Source organism: Salmo salar, chromosome ssa12 (assembly GCF_905237065.1).
Source record: "Salmo salar chromosome ssa12, Ssal_v3.1, whole genome shotgun sequence".
Lineage (NCBI taxonomy): Eukaryota > Metazoa > Chordata > Actinopteri > Salmoniformes > Salmonidae > Salmo > Salmo salar.
The window spans coordinates 41,081,503-41,093,671 of NC_059453.1; the positions used below are offsets into that span (position 1 = coordinate 41,081,503).

Genomic DNA, 12,169 nt, shown 5'->3' on the forward strand with positions numbered 1-12,169 from the left:
AAGAACATAGTATATGGGACTGATTTTAAGAAATGTTGCTTAATTAATTTGATTAATATTATGGTGTTTCTATTTCAAGAAAAACATGGCGCTGTACAACATGGCAGTCGGGAGTAGGCTACAGTGCTGGGCTATTTAGCTAAATAATGCCAGTTTCGTGCGCTGCAGCCAGTCGTGTATAGCCGTAACAGACATTTTGGTGACCTTATTTGACCTTTTCTGCTGTTTTTGAGACACAGGCGATCCCTCCTTGGGGCACTACTTGATTGAGTAAATAAAACACTAAACAATCACAATACAGTAACTATTGGTCACTCTATTATTATATGTATTCATTATAGAATTGTGTCAGTTATTAATGATGAACCTTTCAACTCCACTCGTCCTCCTCATCTCTCTATTTTTCAGCTTCAGGTGACAAAACCTGCACAGTCCAGGGGTTGCAGGTCTGCCGACTTCCTTCTGGTCACACATTTTATTAGGAGAAATATCCAATAAACCAAAGATATTACTTTAACTGTGAATGTACTTTATTAAAGATATTTTCCTCAAATAAAATGGAGCATACATAAAATAAACAAGTTATTACAATTTATTTACATTGGGTGTAGTGTGTGTGTGTGTGTGTGTGTGTGTGTGTGTTCACAGAATTTATTAAAACTGTACACATAGTCTTTTATAATATTATCAATCACACCTTGACTTGATATATATTTAGAGTAATTACGCAGACATTGATAATGGATATATAGGAGTAGATATCTCCAATCCTAAAATAAAATGGAGCAAACATTAAATAAACAAGCAATTACAACTTATTTACATTGTGGATAAAGTGTGTGAGTGTGTGTGTGTGTGTGTGTGTGTGTGTGTGTGTGTGTGTATGTATGTTGTTTTATTATTCCTTGTCAGCCACCCATCTCTGCTTTATCAGTCTTGAAAGGCCCAGTGTATGTACTTCTGGGTGAGGTTGCCAGGCAGTGGTGGAGTGCATGGCAGATATGAAAGAGAGATGCACAAAGTGACAGTAAGTATACAGCTCAACAACATGTCAGTGTGTACAACATCTGTTGGTGTGGGTGAGCATATGCAATATAATTCTGAATTACCTGTATCCATCTGGGAATCCTCAAAAGTTTCTCACTTCACGGCCAGTGTAGTAGGAACTGGTGCAGCCGGTAAATTAAATACTACAGCAGTGGACTGCTGTGACTGCAGCTGAACTGCTGGGCATGGTAGATCTAAAAGACAGAGGCACAATTTTCTTAACTGACAATAATCATACAACTAAATAGACTGAATGACTGTAAGGCCTAGATTCAATCAGATCAAGTGTTAACCGGCGATAGCCGACACCCGCATAGCTGATGTTTTGGTGGTGTCTGAGGTGTAACTGTGTTGGATCTGTCAAACCAGTAAGCAGCAGTTCTTGATCATTGTCACAAAACTACACCCGCCCTACTCGGGTTACAAGTTCAGAACGAGAAAGTGTAGGTTATAGAAATAATGACGCTCAAATTCAAAATCATTACACTAAATAATGAGGATTTCTATAAGCCTAATCGAGGTGTTGATTACATCTCAAATTCCAGTGTTCTAACTTGTAAACAGGGCTGCATGAGATTTCTGTTAAAACGACTCAGTTTCTTCCAATGGCAATGTCCGCTTTAGGTATAATGCCAGGAGCCACTTGTGAATTTGACAGCTCTAACACAGTTCTACCTCAGACACTGCCAAAACAACCGCTATGTGGATGTTGGCTAAAGCAGATGTGATTGAATAGAGCCCCAAGTGAGGGAGAGTGTGCATGTGTGTATACATGCATGTGATAATTACCTGTATCACCTGTCGTGGCCGGTGTATCAGATGCAGACGACTGCAGCTGTGAAGACTGTGGTTGAGCTAATAGTTGTGTCAGATCTAAAAGAGAGAGGAACAATATTCTTAAGTTAAAATAATTATACAACAAAACAGAGTGAATGATTGAGTGAGTGTGTTTGATAAATACCTGGACCACATCACACCGCTTCAGGTCTACAAGCCTCTGGAAGTTCCAACGTGCCACTCCAGGCCTGGAACAGCTTAGTGGAAAGACGATTACCTGTCACCCACCGAGCAGGTTGGCAGATCTGAAAAATAGGCACAATATAATTTTAATGACAAAGCCTTGACTAGACATTAACCTAAACAAAACAAACTATGGGAGGCGCACAGTAGTACAGGAGTACAAGCAGTAAAATTAATTTTAAAAAACAGATAAAAATACACCTTATGGAACAGCGGGGACTGTGAAGAGACACATGCATACAAACGATAACATAAGCTGTACACACACGTACGCAAGGATTTTGTGCTGTAGATATGTTGTAGTAGAGTAGTGGCCTGAGGGCACACACCTAATGTGTTGTGAATGTATTGTAATGTTTTTAAAATTGTATAACTGCCTTAATTTTGCTGGACCTGAAGAAGAGTAACTGCTGTCTTGGCAGTAGCTAATGGGGATCCATAATAAATACAATACATCAAATGAATTAAGTTTGTGTGTGTGTATCTGGCAACCCACGCAGCATACTTCATTTTCCCAACTGCTAATTGTACTTGCCCTTGCAATCTGATGTGTGTGTTCTGTGTTATTATGATTTAGAAGTGTCAAGCTGACCACATCCTTGTAGTAGGCCATTCAGTGATTAGCTTGGGAAAAATTACTATCAACAGTGTACAGTAAAAAGGATATCAAATATTCAGATCTGGATTGACAACTAGGCTAAATCATGTGAAGTTACAAACCTCTAGGGCTTAATCTACACTCAAGTTCAATAAAGGATGCAGGACATGAGCTCTAGGACCATGCCTCGGGACTATCTGGCCTGACAACTCCTGGCTGTCCCAGTATCCAGTCCACCTAGTCGTGCTGCTGTCTCTGCTGTTTCTGTCTGCAGATATGGAACCCTGACCTGCTCAAGGCTCACCGGAGGTACTAACTTGTCCCAGACCCGCTGTTTGATCCTGTCTTTCTCTACCGGACCTACTGTCTCAACCTCTAAATGCTCAGCTATGAAGAGCCAACTGGAATGTACTCCTGAGGTGCTGAACTATTGCACCCTCTATAACCCTCTATTATTTGACACTGCTGGTCATCTATGAACGTTTAAACGTCTTGAAGAATAATCTGGCTAAATGGCTGTACTCTTATATAATCTACACCAGCACAGCCAGAATAGGACAGGCCACCCATCAGAGCCTGGTTCCTCTAGGTTTCTTCCTAGGTTCCTGCCTTTCTTGTCACACCCTGATCTGTTTCACCTGTCCTTGTGATTGTCTTCACCCCTCCAGGTGTCGCTTATTTTCCCTGGTGTATTTAGCCCTGTGTTTCCTGTCTCTCTGTGCCAGTTCGTCTTGTATGTCTTTCAAGTCAACCAGCATTTTCCCGTACTCCTGCTTCTATTCTCTTTTTGCTAGCCCTCCCGGTTTTGACCCTTGCCTGTTTTCTGGACTCCGTACCCACCTACCTGACCATTCTGCCTGCCACTCTGTACCTCCTGTACTGGTTTAGACCTTTTGCCTGTCCACGACCACTCTTGCCTACCCCTTTTGGATTGATCAATAAATATCAAAGACTCAAACCATCTGCCTCCGGTGTCTGCATCTGTGTCTCGCCTTGTGCCCTTATATTTCTAGGGAGTTTTTCCTAGCCACTGTGCTTCTACATCTGCATTGCTTGCTCTTTGGGGTTTTAGGCTGGGTATTTGTATAAGCACTTTGTGACAACTGCTGATGTAAAAGGGGCTTTATAAAATACATTTGATAGATTGCTTGTATATGCTTCTATTCATGTCAGTAACTCTAAATATGACACTGAGTTGTCTTACATTTCCTCAACAGGAAGTTGTACCTTAAGCCATCACTTTTTCCTGGTCTTTCCAGCTGGGGACAGGGGGCTTCAAGTTTGGGAATGGAGGGCCTAGAGAATTGGAATATTAACAATAATTAGTGTCCACATTCATGAATGAAATTCAATATGGGTTAGCTGTGTATCTCATCTGATTGAGAATTACTGATGATATGCCGTATGTCTATTTCTTTTGAAAATCTGCCACTAAACCACACAATTTGCTAAATTGTAATTACTTCGCTACTATGGCCTATTTATTGCCTTACCTCCTTATTCCATTTGCACACACTGTATATAGATTTTTCTATTATTATTGACTGTACAGTCGTGGCCAAAAGTTCAGAGAATGACACAAATATGAATTTTCACAAAGTCTGCTGCCTCAGTTTGTATGATGGCAATTTGCATATACTCCAGAATGTTATGAAGAGTGATCAGATGAATTGGAATTAATTGCAAAGTCCCTTTTTGCCATGCAAATGAACTGAATCCCCCAAAAACATTTCCATTGCATTTCAGCCCTGCCACAAAAGGACCAGCTGACATCATGTCAGTGATTCTCTCGTAAACACAGGTGTGAGTATTGATGAGGACAAAGCTGGAGATCACTCTGTCATGCTGATTGAGTTCGAATCACAGACTGGAAGCATCAAAAGGAGGGGTGGTGCTTGGAATCATTGTTCTTCCTCTGTTAATCATGGTTACCTGCAAGGAAACACGTGCCATCATCATTGCTTTGCACAAAAAGGGCTTCACAGGCAAGGTTGCTGGCAGTAAGATTGCACCTAAATCAACCATTTATCGGATCATCATGAACTTCACGGAGAGCGGTTCAATTGTTGTGAAGAAGGCTTCAGGGCGCCCAAGAAAGTCCAGCAAGCGCCAGGACCGTCTCCTAAAGTTGATTCAGCTGCGGGATCGGGGCACCACCAGTACAGAGCTTGCTCAGGAATGGCAGCAGGCAGGTGTGAGTGCATCTGCACGCACAGTGAGGCGAAGACTTTTGGAGGATGGCCTGGTGTCAAGAAGGGCAGCAAAGAAGCCACATCTCTCCAGGAAAAACATCAGGGACAGACTGATGTTCTGCAAAATGTACAGGGATTGGACTGCTGAGAACTGGGGTAAAGTCATTTTCTCTGATGAATCCCCTTTCCGATTGTTTGGGGCATCCGGAAAAAAGCTTGTCCAGAGAAGACAAGGTGAGCGCTACCATCAGTCCTGTGTCATGCCAACAGTAAAGCATCCTGAGACCATTCATGTGTGGGGTTGCTTCTCGGCCAAGGGAATGGGATCACTCACAATTTTGCCTAAGAACACAGCCATGAATAAAGAATGGTACCAACACATCCTCCGAGAGCAACTTCTCCCTACCATCCAGGAACAGTTTGGTGATGAACAATGCCTTTTCCAGCATGATGGAGCACCTTGCCATAAGGCAAATGTGATAACTAAGTGGCTCGGGGAACAAAACATTGATATTTTGGGCCCGTGGCCAGGAAACTCCCAAGACCTTAATCCCATTGAGAACTTGTGATCAATCCTCAAGAGGCGGGTGGACAAACAAAACCCCACAAATTCTGACAAACTTCTGTCATTCTCAAAACTTTTGGCCACGACTGTACTTTTCTGTAACTATGTGTTGTTTTTTGTCACACTGCTTTGTTTTATCTTGGCCAGGTCGCAGTTGTAAATGAGAACTACTTCTCAACTGGCCTACCTGGTGAAATAAATAAAATAAAAATGATATCTAGTGAGAGTGCATACAACCATTAGCTTATTTTACCAAGTCAACAATGACATTTTGTTAAGGGACCCAACGAATACCAACGACGCTACCCTTCTGCACCCCATATCAACCAACATGCCAACTAGTAGTGACAAGGCTATATTGTTGTCATTCAGTAATACTGTAACCTTGCTGTAGCCTACTGTACATCACATTATTATCCACCTAGCTAGCTAGTGAAGCTTAGCTAGCTCCAAAGAAACAACCAGTGAATGACAACAGGCTTTTCAACAAAATATCTATCTATCTAGCTTGTATGATTGCATGTAAAACAACTTTACAGTTGATTACAACGTTTGAAAGCAAAGTTGATTTACCAGTATGCTGCTCTATCGGGAACTAGAGTGATGCATCCAGATATGAGGTTAGCTGGCCAGCATGTTAGATATGAAAGTATCTATCCAGCAACAATGTCGAGGTCAAAAACGAAAGAAACTGTTAAGCCATGCTGACTTCGTAAGATATGTCAAATCGGACTGATATAATTAACAGGCTGAACCTACATTTCTATGACTAACTAGCTAACTTTAGCTTGCCAGCTCAGTGACCGGTGATGCACCTATTCCTGTTTACAGAGTGTGAATGCCTCCCCCTCCCATGTCCTGCATGTAGAAGCGCCACTGAGTCAACATGTGGCCAGAATTATATTACATTCAGGTTGGTTTACAAACCCAATTGACAATGCATTGGAAACGGTTTAGGGCCGTTTAGCAAAAGAACCGGGGTTCAATTCCCCACCGGGAGGAAGGAGTAGGCTGTCCTTGTAAATAAAAATGTGTTCTTAACTGACTTGCCTAGTTACATGAAGGTTACAAAAAGAGCATAACATTTCTACACTATAAGTTTATGAGGTTATTTCATAAAAATAAAAATAAATGAAAGCGAGTGACTGTAATCTGAATAATATGCGTAAAGGCCAAAAATGTATTTCTGTTTTTAGAGGGAGAGAAACGCTGGGACAATTGTGCGGCGTCCTATGGGACTCCCAATCACGGTCGGATGTGATACATAATAATAATAATAAAGAACCTAATTTAGAACTAACATTTGACGATAGAATTCTCCCCCTTACCCTCCATCTAGGCAAGTCTATTGTCCAGCTACCTGCTAGAACAGCAGGAACGTTTCGCTAGCCAGCGCCATTATTAGTGCAATGCCCCTTAAAGTGTTGCTCTGTGTGGCGGGTCAAACCCACCACACTCCTCCTCCCTTCCCCTAGCAACAGCTTGTACTACAATGCAGTGTCTTACACCGTTGTGCCACTCAGGCGCTGTAAAATGTGACAGGTCGGGAGTGGGCTACAGATCTACATTAAGAGCAAAATAATCCTAACAAAATAAAATAATAACCTTAGTGTAACAACAGTTTTAGTAAGTAATACTGAAGTCGTGCACAATTATCAGTTTCTATTTAGGTTTATGTCGTCCATTCATTGTCAGTTAGAGAAACAGTAGGATCCAAAAGCATAACCAGTGTTTTAACTTCCCCTTGCGCTGGTCTGGAGCAATGAAGTGGTGACGCAGGGTACCGTACTAAATTACAAATTACCTCTGAGCGCTGTAGCATAATCGCAAAACTTTTAGTGGAGTAACCACTGTACATATCCCGAAATGATCTCACTCCAATAAATTTGAATAGAAAGAGCAAAAATAGATAAGCTCTTGCTAACATGGAAAGGCAAATACCTTTCTTATTGTGGAAAAATCACCCTGATTAACTCTTCAGTCATAGCCCAGTTTATCTATTTACTTATGGTCTTGCCTACACCTAGCAAACAGTTTTTTTTTTATTATTCGAGAAAAAAAATATTACATTTTATTTGGAACAGCAAGCCAGACAAAATTAAACGAGCCTATTTATATAATGAATTCGGAGGGCATACAATGATTCAATGTTAAAGCATTGGACCTCTCACTAAAGGCTTCAGTCATAGAAAAGTTATACTTAAATCATAACTGGTTCTCTAGCAAATTAGTAAGAATGTCTATGTTCAAGAAAGGCCTTTTCCCCTTTATTCAGATTACTACCTCTCACTTTCAGTTATTTGAAAAGGAAATAATCTCCCAAATATCGCTATTTTTAAAACAAGACATAGAAAGTTAGTTGGAATTTCAATTTAATCCACCAGAAAAGACAGAACAAATAATACAACAAATATTATGGTTAAACTGAAATATGCTAATTGATAAAAAAACCCATAATTTATAGTTACAAAATAAATAGTTAAAAAATATATGGCAAATAGAAGAGATAGATGGGAAGGGTTGAATGGAGCTGAAGGTTGGGACTAATAACAACAAGATAACTCATGTAAAACGTACTGTGCCCATAAAACTATTATAGGTTGAGAACTTTTTTGAAAGAGCACAGTTTGAAAGATATGGCAAATAGAAATCAAACCGGATGAACATCAGTAATAGATGGGAGAGGTTGAGGGTAGCGGAAGTTCAGAAGTAAAAACAAACAAAATAGAACTATTGTAAAATAGCACCTGCTTTCTTTAAAAAAAAACACCAGGTTGCCTATGTTGCAGCCATCAAATCCACTAGGTCCACATACTACTCAAACCTGATAGACAACAACCGAGGAAACCCGCGCAACCTCTTTTCCACCATCAACTACCTACTCATACCAGCTGAGTCACCCATCAACGGTTACCACAGATGACTGCGGAAGATTCTCAACCTACTTCTTCATAAAGATTAACGCCATAAGAAGTTTAGTCTTCGCCGCCACCTCCCCTCACCCCTCCCCAGCCACCACCCTATCCCCCAAACCTACTTATACTGGACCTTCAATGAGCTGCTTCACTCAGACCTCACCTGCTGAGATGTTGTCCACTATCTGACAAATGAAGGCCACAAGCTGTGGTCTTGACCCCATCACCACAACGCTATTGAAATCTTGTTCCTCCACTCTCAGACCTTTAATAATGGAACTGATCAACAAATCCCTCCAAACAGGCATTGTTCTCTCCCAGTTTAAATCAACTGTTATCTGAAAAGATCCAACCTCAACCAAGAGAACCCTGCCAACCAATCTCCAACCTCTCCTTCTTGTCCAAAGTTATGGAAAAAGTTGTAGCTAAATTACTACAATCACACTTGACCTTCAATGGCTTCTGAGACTTTCCAATCTGGTTTCAGGCCCAACCACAGTGGTAAACATCCTCCTCGAGTCAGCTGACAGTGGACTCCTGAACATCCACGTCCTCCTTGACCTCAGTGCCGCCTTCCATACCGTTGACCACAGCATCCTCCTGGGTCGATTGAAAGAACACATAGGTCTCGACAGTACTGGTTCACCTCATACCTTTCAAACTGCACACAATATGTTGCCTTAGGAATCCCACCAAGGCAGAACCCACCACAATCACCTGTGGTGTCCCTCAAGGCTCTTAGGTCCCATCCTATTCATAATCTTCATGCTCCCCCTTGGTTTCCTAATCAGGAAACACGGCATCCAATTCAACTGCTAGGCTTCCATGCAGATCTACAAATAAACAACCACGGACTCCCTCTCTTCCATTAACACCCTCACCAGCTGTCTGGATGATATGAAGGCCTGGATGTCAATCAACCGCCGACAACTCAACAAAACTAAAACAGAAGCAATCCTCATCGGCACTCACCATCTTACCAAAACCAGTCCCATCACCACCCTTACCATTGGCAGCTACTCCACATCCCACTGTCCTCCAACTGTCTCCTCCTGGAATCCTCTCTCACTTTCTCCGACCACATAAAATCTGTCTGCAAAAATCACCTGAGAAACATCACCCAGCTTCTTCCTATTCTCTCCAAACCTGATCTGGAAAAGCTGGTCAACTCCCTCGTCACCTCCTGACTCGATTACTGCAATGCTCTCCTTGGTGGTCTCCCCTCAAAAAGCATCCACAGGCTGCAGCTTGTGCAGAAAAATCTTGTCAGTGTCCTCACAGGAACCTGGAGATCTGCCCATATCGCCCCCATTCTAGCCTCTCTCCACTGGCTACCCATCCAATTCAGAATCAACTTCAAAATCCTCCTGTTCGTCTTCAAAACCTCAATGCCTCTGGCCCCCAATACCTCACTGAACTCATCAGCCCCAAACAGTCTTCACATTCAAATGATCAAAGACTCCTTGCAGTCTCAAAGACACGCTTTAAAACAATGGGTATCCAATTGGTGTGTCCCCCAATTGTCCACATGTTGGAGAATAAGATATTTTAACATCTAGTTTTCAGATAAAATGTGTCACCAATTACTGTTCCAAAATTTGTCAGATCTTTTACCTAACGATAGTGCTCTAAACATGTGCATATTCCCATTAGAACACAGCCATTTTAAAAGTGCAGGTCTTGTGCAATGCACCTTTTTGTCTTACAGGAATGATATACATATGAGGAGAAAGCTGAAGAGATGCAAATCATTAAACCTTTTTATGGGCAAGTCTAAACAAAGTCCTCTTTTGTTGACTTAGTTGATCAGAGGAAGTTGGCAAAATTGATTGATGTAAATATATCCTCTGTCGGATTCCCAGTTCGTCCACTAGATAGCAGTAGGAGATCAAATGACGTCTCTTGGCCACTTGAAACCAGTTGTGTCTGGTTTGGGTAGTGAGTCACTGTGCCAAAACGGTTGAACGGATTTTCAAGTCTGACATCTTAAAATGACCTTAGCAAAAACTTAAAACTTCTTTACCCATTCACTTTTCCTATTGTCAACGATGAGCTAGCTAATCGGCACATGTGGAGGATGCATACAAGGTAATGTGGATGGAGAAGCAAATGCATTGCTTTACAAAGACCATCAAGAACCCTTTCCAAATGCGTGTATTCAGTGGAATGCACTGGACTTAAGATGGCGCCGGAGAAGAAGGCTGACGTTTTACATGTTCCTATCTAATATATTTTTTTGTTCATTTCTGTGCGTTGTTTGTAACTTATTTTGTTACTTCTTTTGTACATAATGTTGCTGCTACCGTCTCTTATGACCAAAAATAACTTCTGGACATCAGAACTGCGATTACTCACCATGATCTGGCAGAATCCTTTTTTCCTTTAACGAGACCGACGAGCCCGATGTGAATGACATACTGCTTTCCCGGGAACAGACCCAGATCCCCATCATTTGCATGAAGAGAAGGTGGAGAAAAGGGGGCTGGAGGGCGGGCTGCCTTCTGAGAATTTGTTGGTGATCGAATAAACCCACACTGCCTTCCATTCTGCTAGCAAACGTACAATCTTTAGAAAATAAAATCGATGACCTACGTGGAAGATTAAACCACCAACGGGACATTCAAAACTGTAATATCTTATGCTTCACAGAGTCATGGCTGAACGACGACATTATCAACATACAGCTGGCTGATTATACGTTATATCGGCAGGATAGAACAGCGGCGTCTGGTAAGACAAGGGGCAGCGGACTATGTATTTTTGTAAATAACAGCTGGTGCACGATATCTAAGGAAGGTTGTGGTCTCAAGGTTGTGCTCGCCTGAGGTAGAGTATCTCATGATAAGCTGTAGACCACTCTATCTACCTAGAGAGTTTTCATCTGTATTTCTAGTAGCTGGACTAGTAACCGAAAGGTTGCAAGATCAAATCCTCGAGCTGACAAGGTAAAAATCTTTCGTTCTGCCCCTGAACAAGGCAGTTAACCCACTGTTCCTAGGCCGTCATTGAAAATAAGAATTTGTTCTTAACTGACTTGCCTAGTTAAATAAAGGTAAGAAAAAAAGACTGAGGCTGGCATTAAGACCACACTCAATGAGCTGTACTCCGCCATAAGCAAACAGGAAAACGCTCACCCAGAGACGCCGCTCCTAGTGGCCCGGGACTTTATTGCAGGGATTCTTAAATTGGTCTTACCAAATTTCTATCAGCATGTTAAATGTGCAAACAGAGGGAAAACAACTCTGGACCACCTTTACTCCACACACAAATATGCAGACCATTATTCAACTGACCATAATTCTTTCCTCCTGATTCCTGCTTACAAGTAAAAAATTAAAGCAGGGAACACCAGTGACTCGATCAATAAAAAATGGGTCAGATGGAGCAGATGCTAAGCTACAGGCCTGTTTTGCTAGCACAGACTGGAATATGTTTCGGGATTATTCCGATGGCATTGAGGAGTACACCACATCAGTCATTGGCTTCATCAAAAAGTGAATTGATGACGTCCCCCACACTACTTAGAAGCTCTGTGATTGAGAGGATTTGATTAATCTGGTGTGTTTGGCACCGGTGAAAGTTGATTGCATCCATTTTGGAACCGGGCATGAGCCAAGCGGCCCTTCAAAGCCCATGGTGAAGTCGGCTCACAAATAAAGTGGCGTAATTAAGCACGTGGCGTAATGAGTAGGATTCTGTGTTTTCACTTCCTTCCTTTAACATTGTAATGACCATGTAATAAACTACCTATTTTTGTAATTCTGTGTTTGTTGATGTGTTTCCATGGTTTTGTAACCAGTTCAAGTCTACGTTGGCTCTGCCCTATCATTGC

The 12,169-nt window shown here is 41.7% G+C and overlaps 1 long non-coding RNA gene across 2 annotated transcripts; it reads right to left on the bottom strand.

Moving 5' to 3' along the window:
• Positions 1–512: 512 nt before the first annotated feature.
• Positions 513–6,278, bottom strand: LOC106565045 (uncharacterized). Of its 2 annotated transcripts, none has more exons than XR_001319591.2 (6): positions 5,996–6,278; positions 3,893–3,961; positions 2,009–2,129; positions 1,837–1,920; positions 1,110–1,241; positions 513–960 (listed from the first exon to the last, which is right to left on the bottom strand). It is a non-coding gene; the product is annotated as an uncharacterized lncRNA (long non-coding RNA). The 2 variants fall into 2 exon arrangements; XR_001319592.2 differs by having other exon boundaries at positions 3,870–3,961.
• Between the last annotated feature and the right edge of the window lie 5,891 nt (positions 6,279–12,169).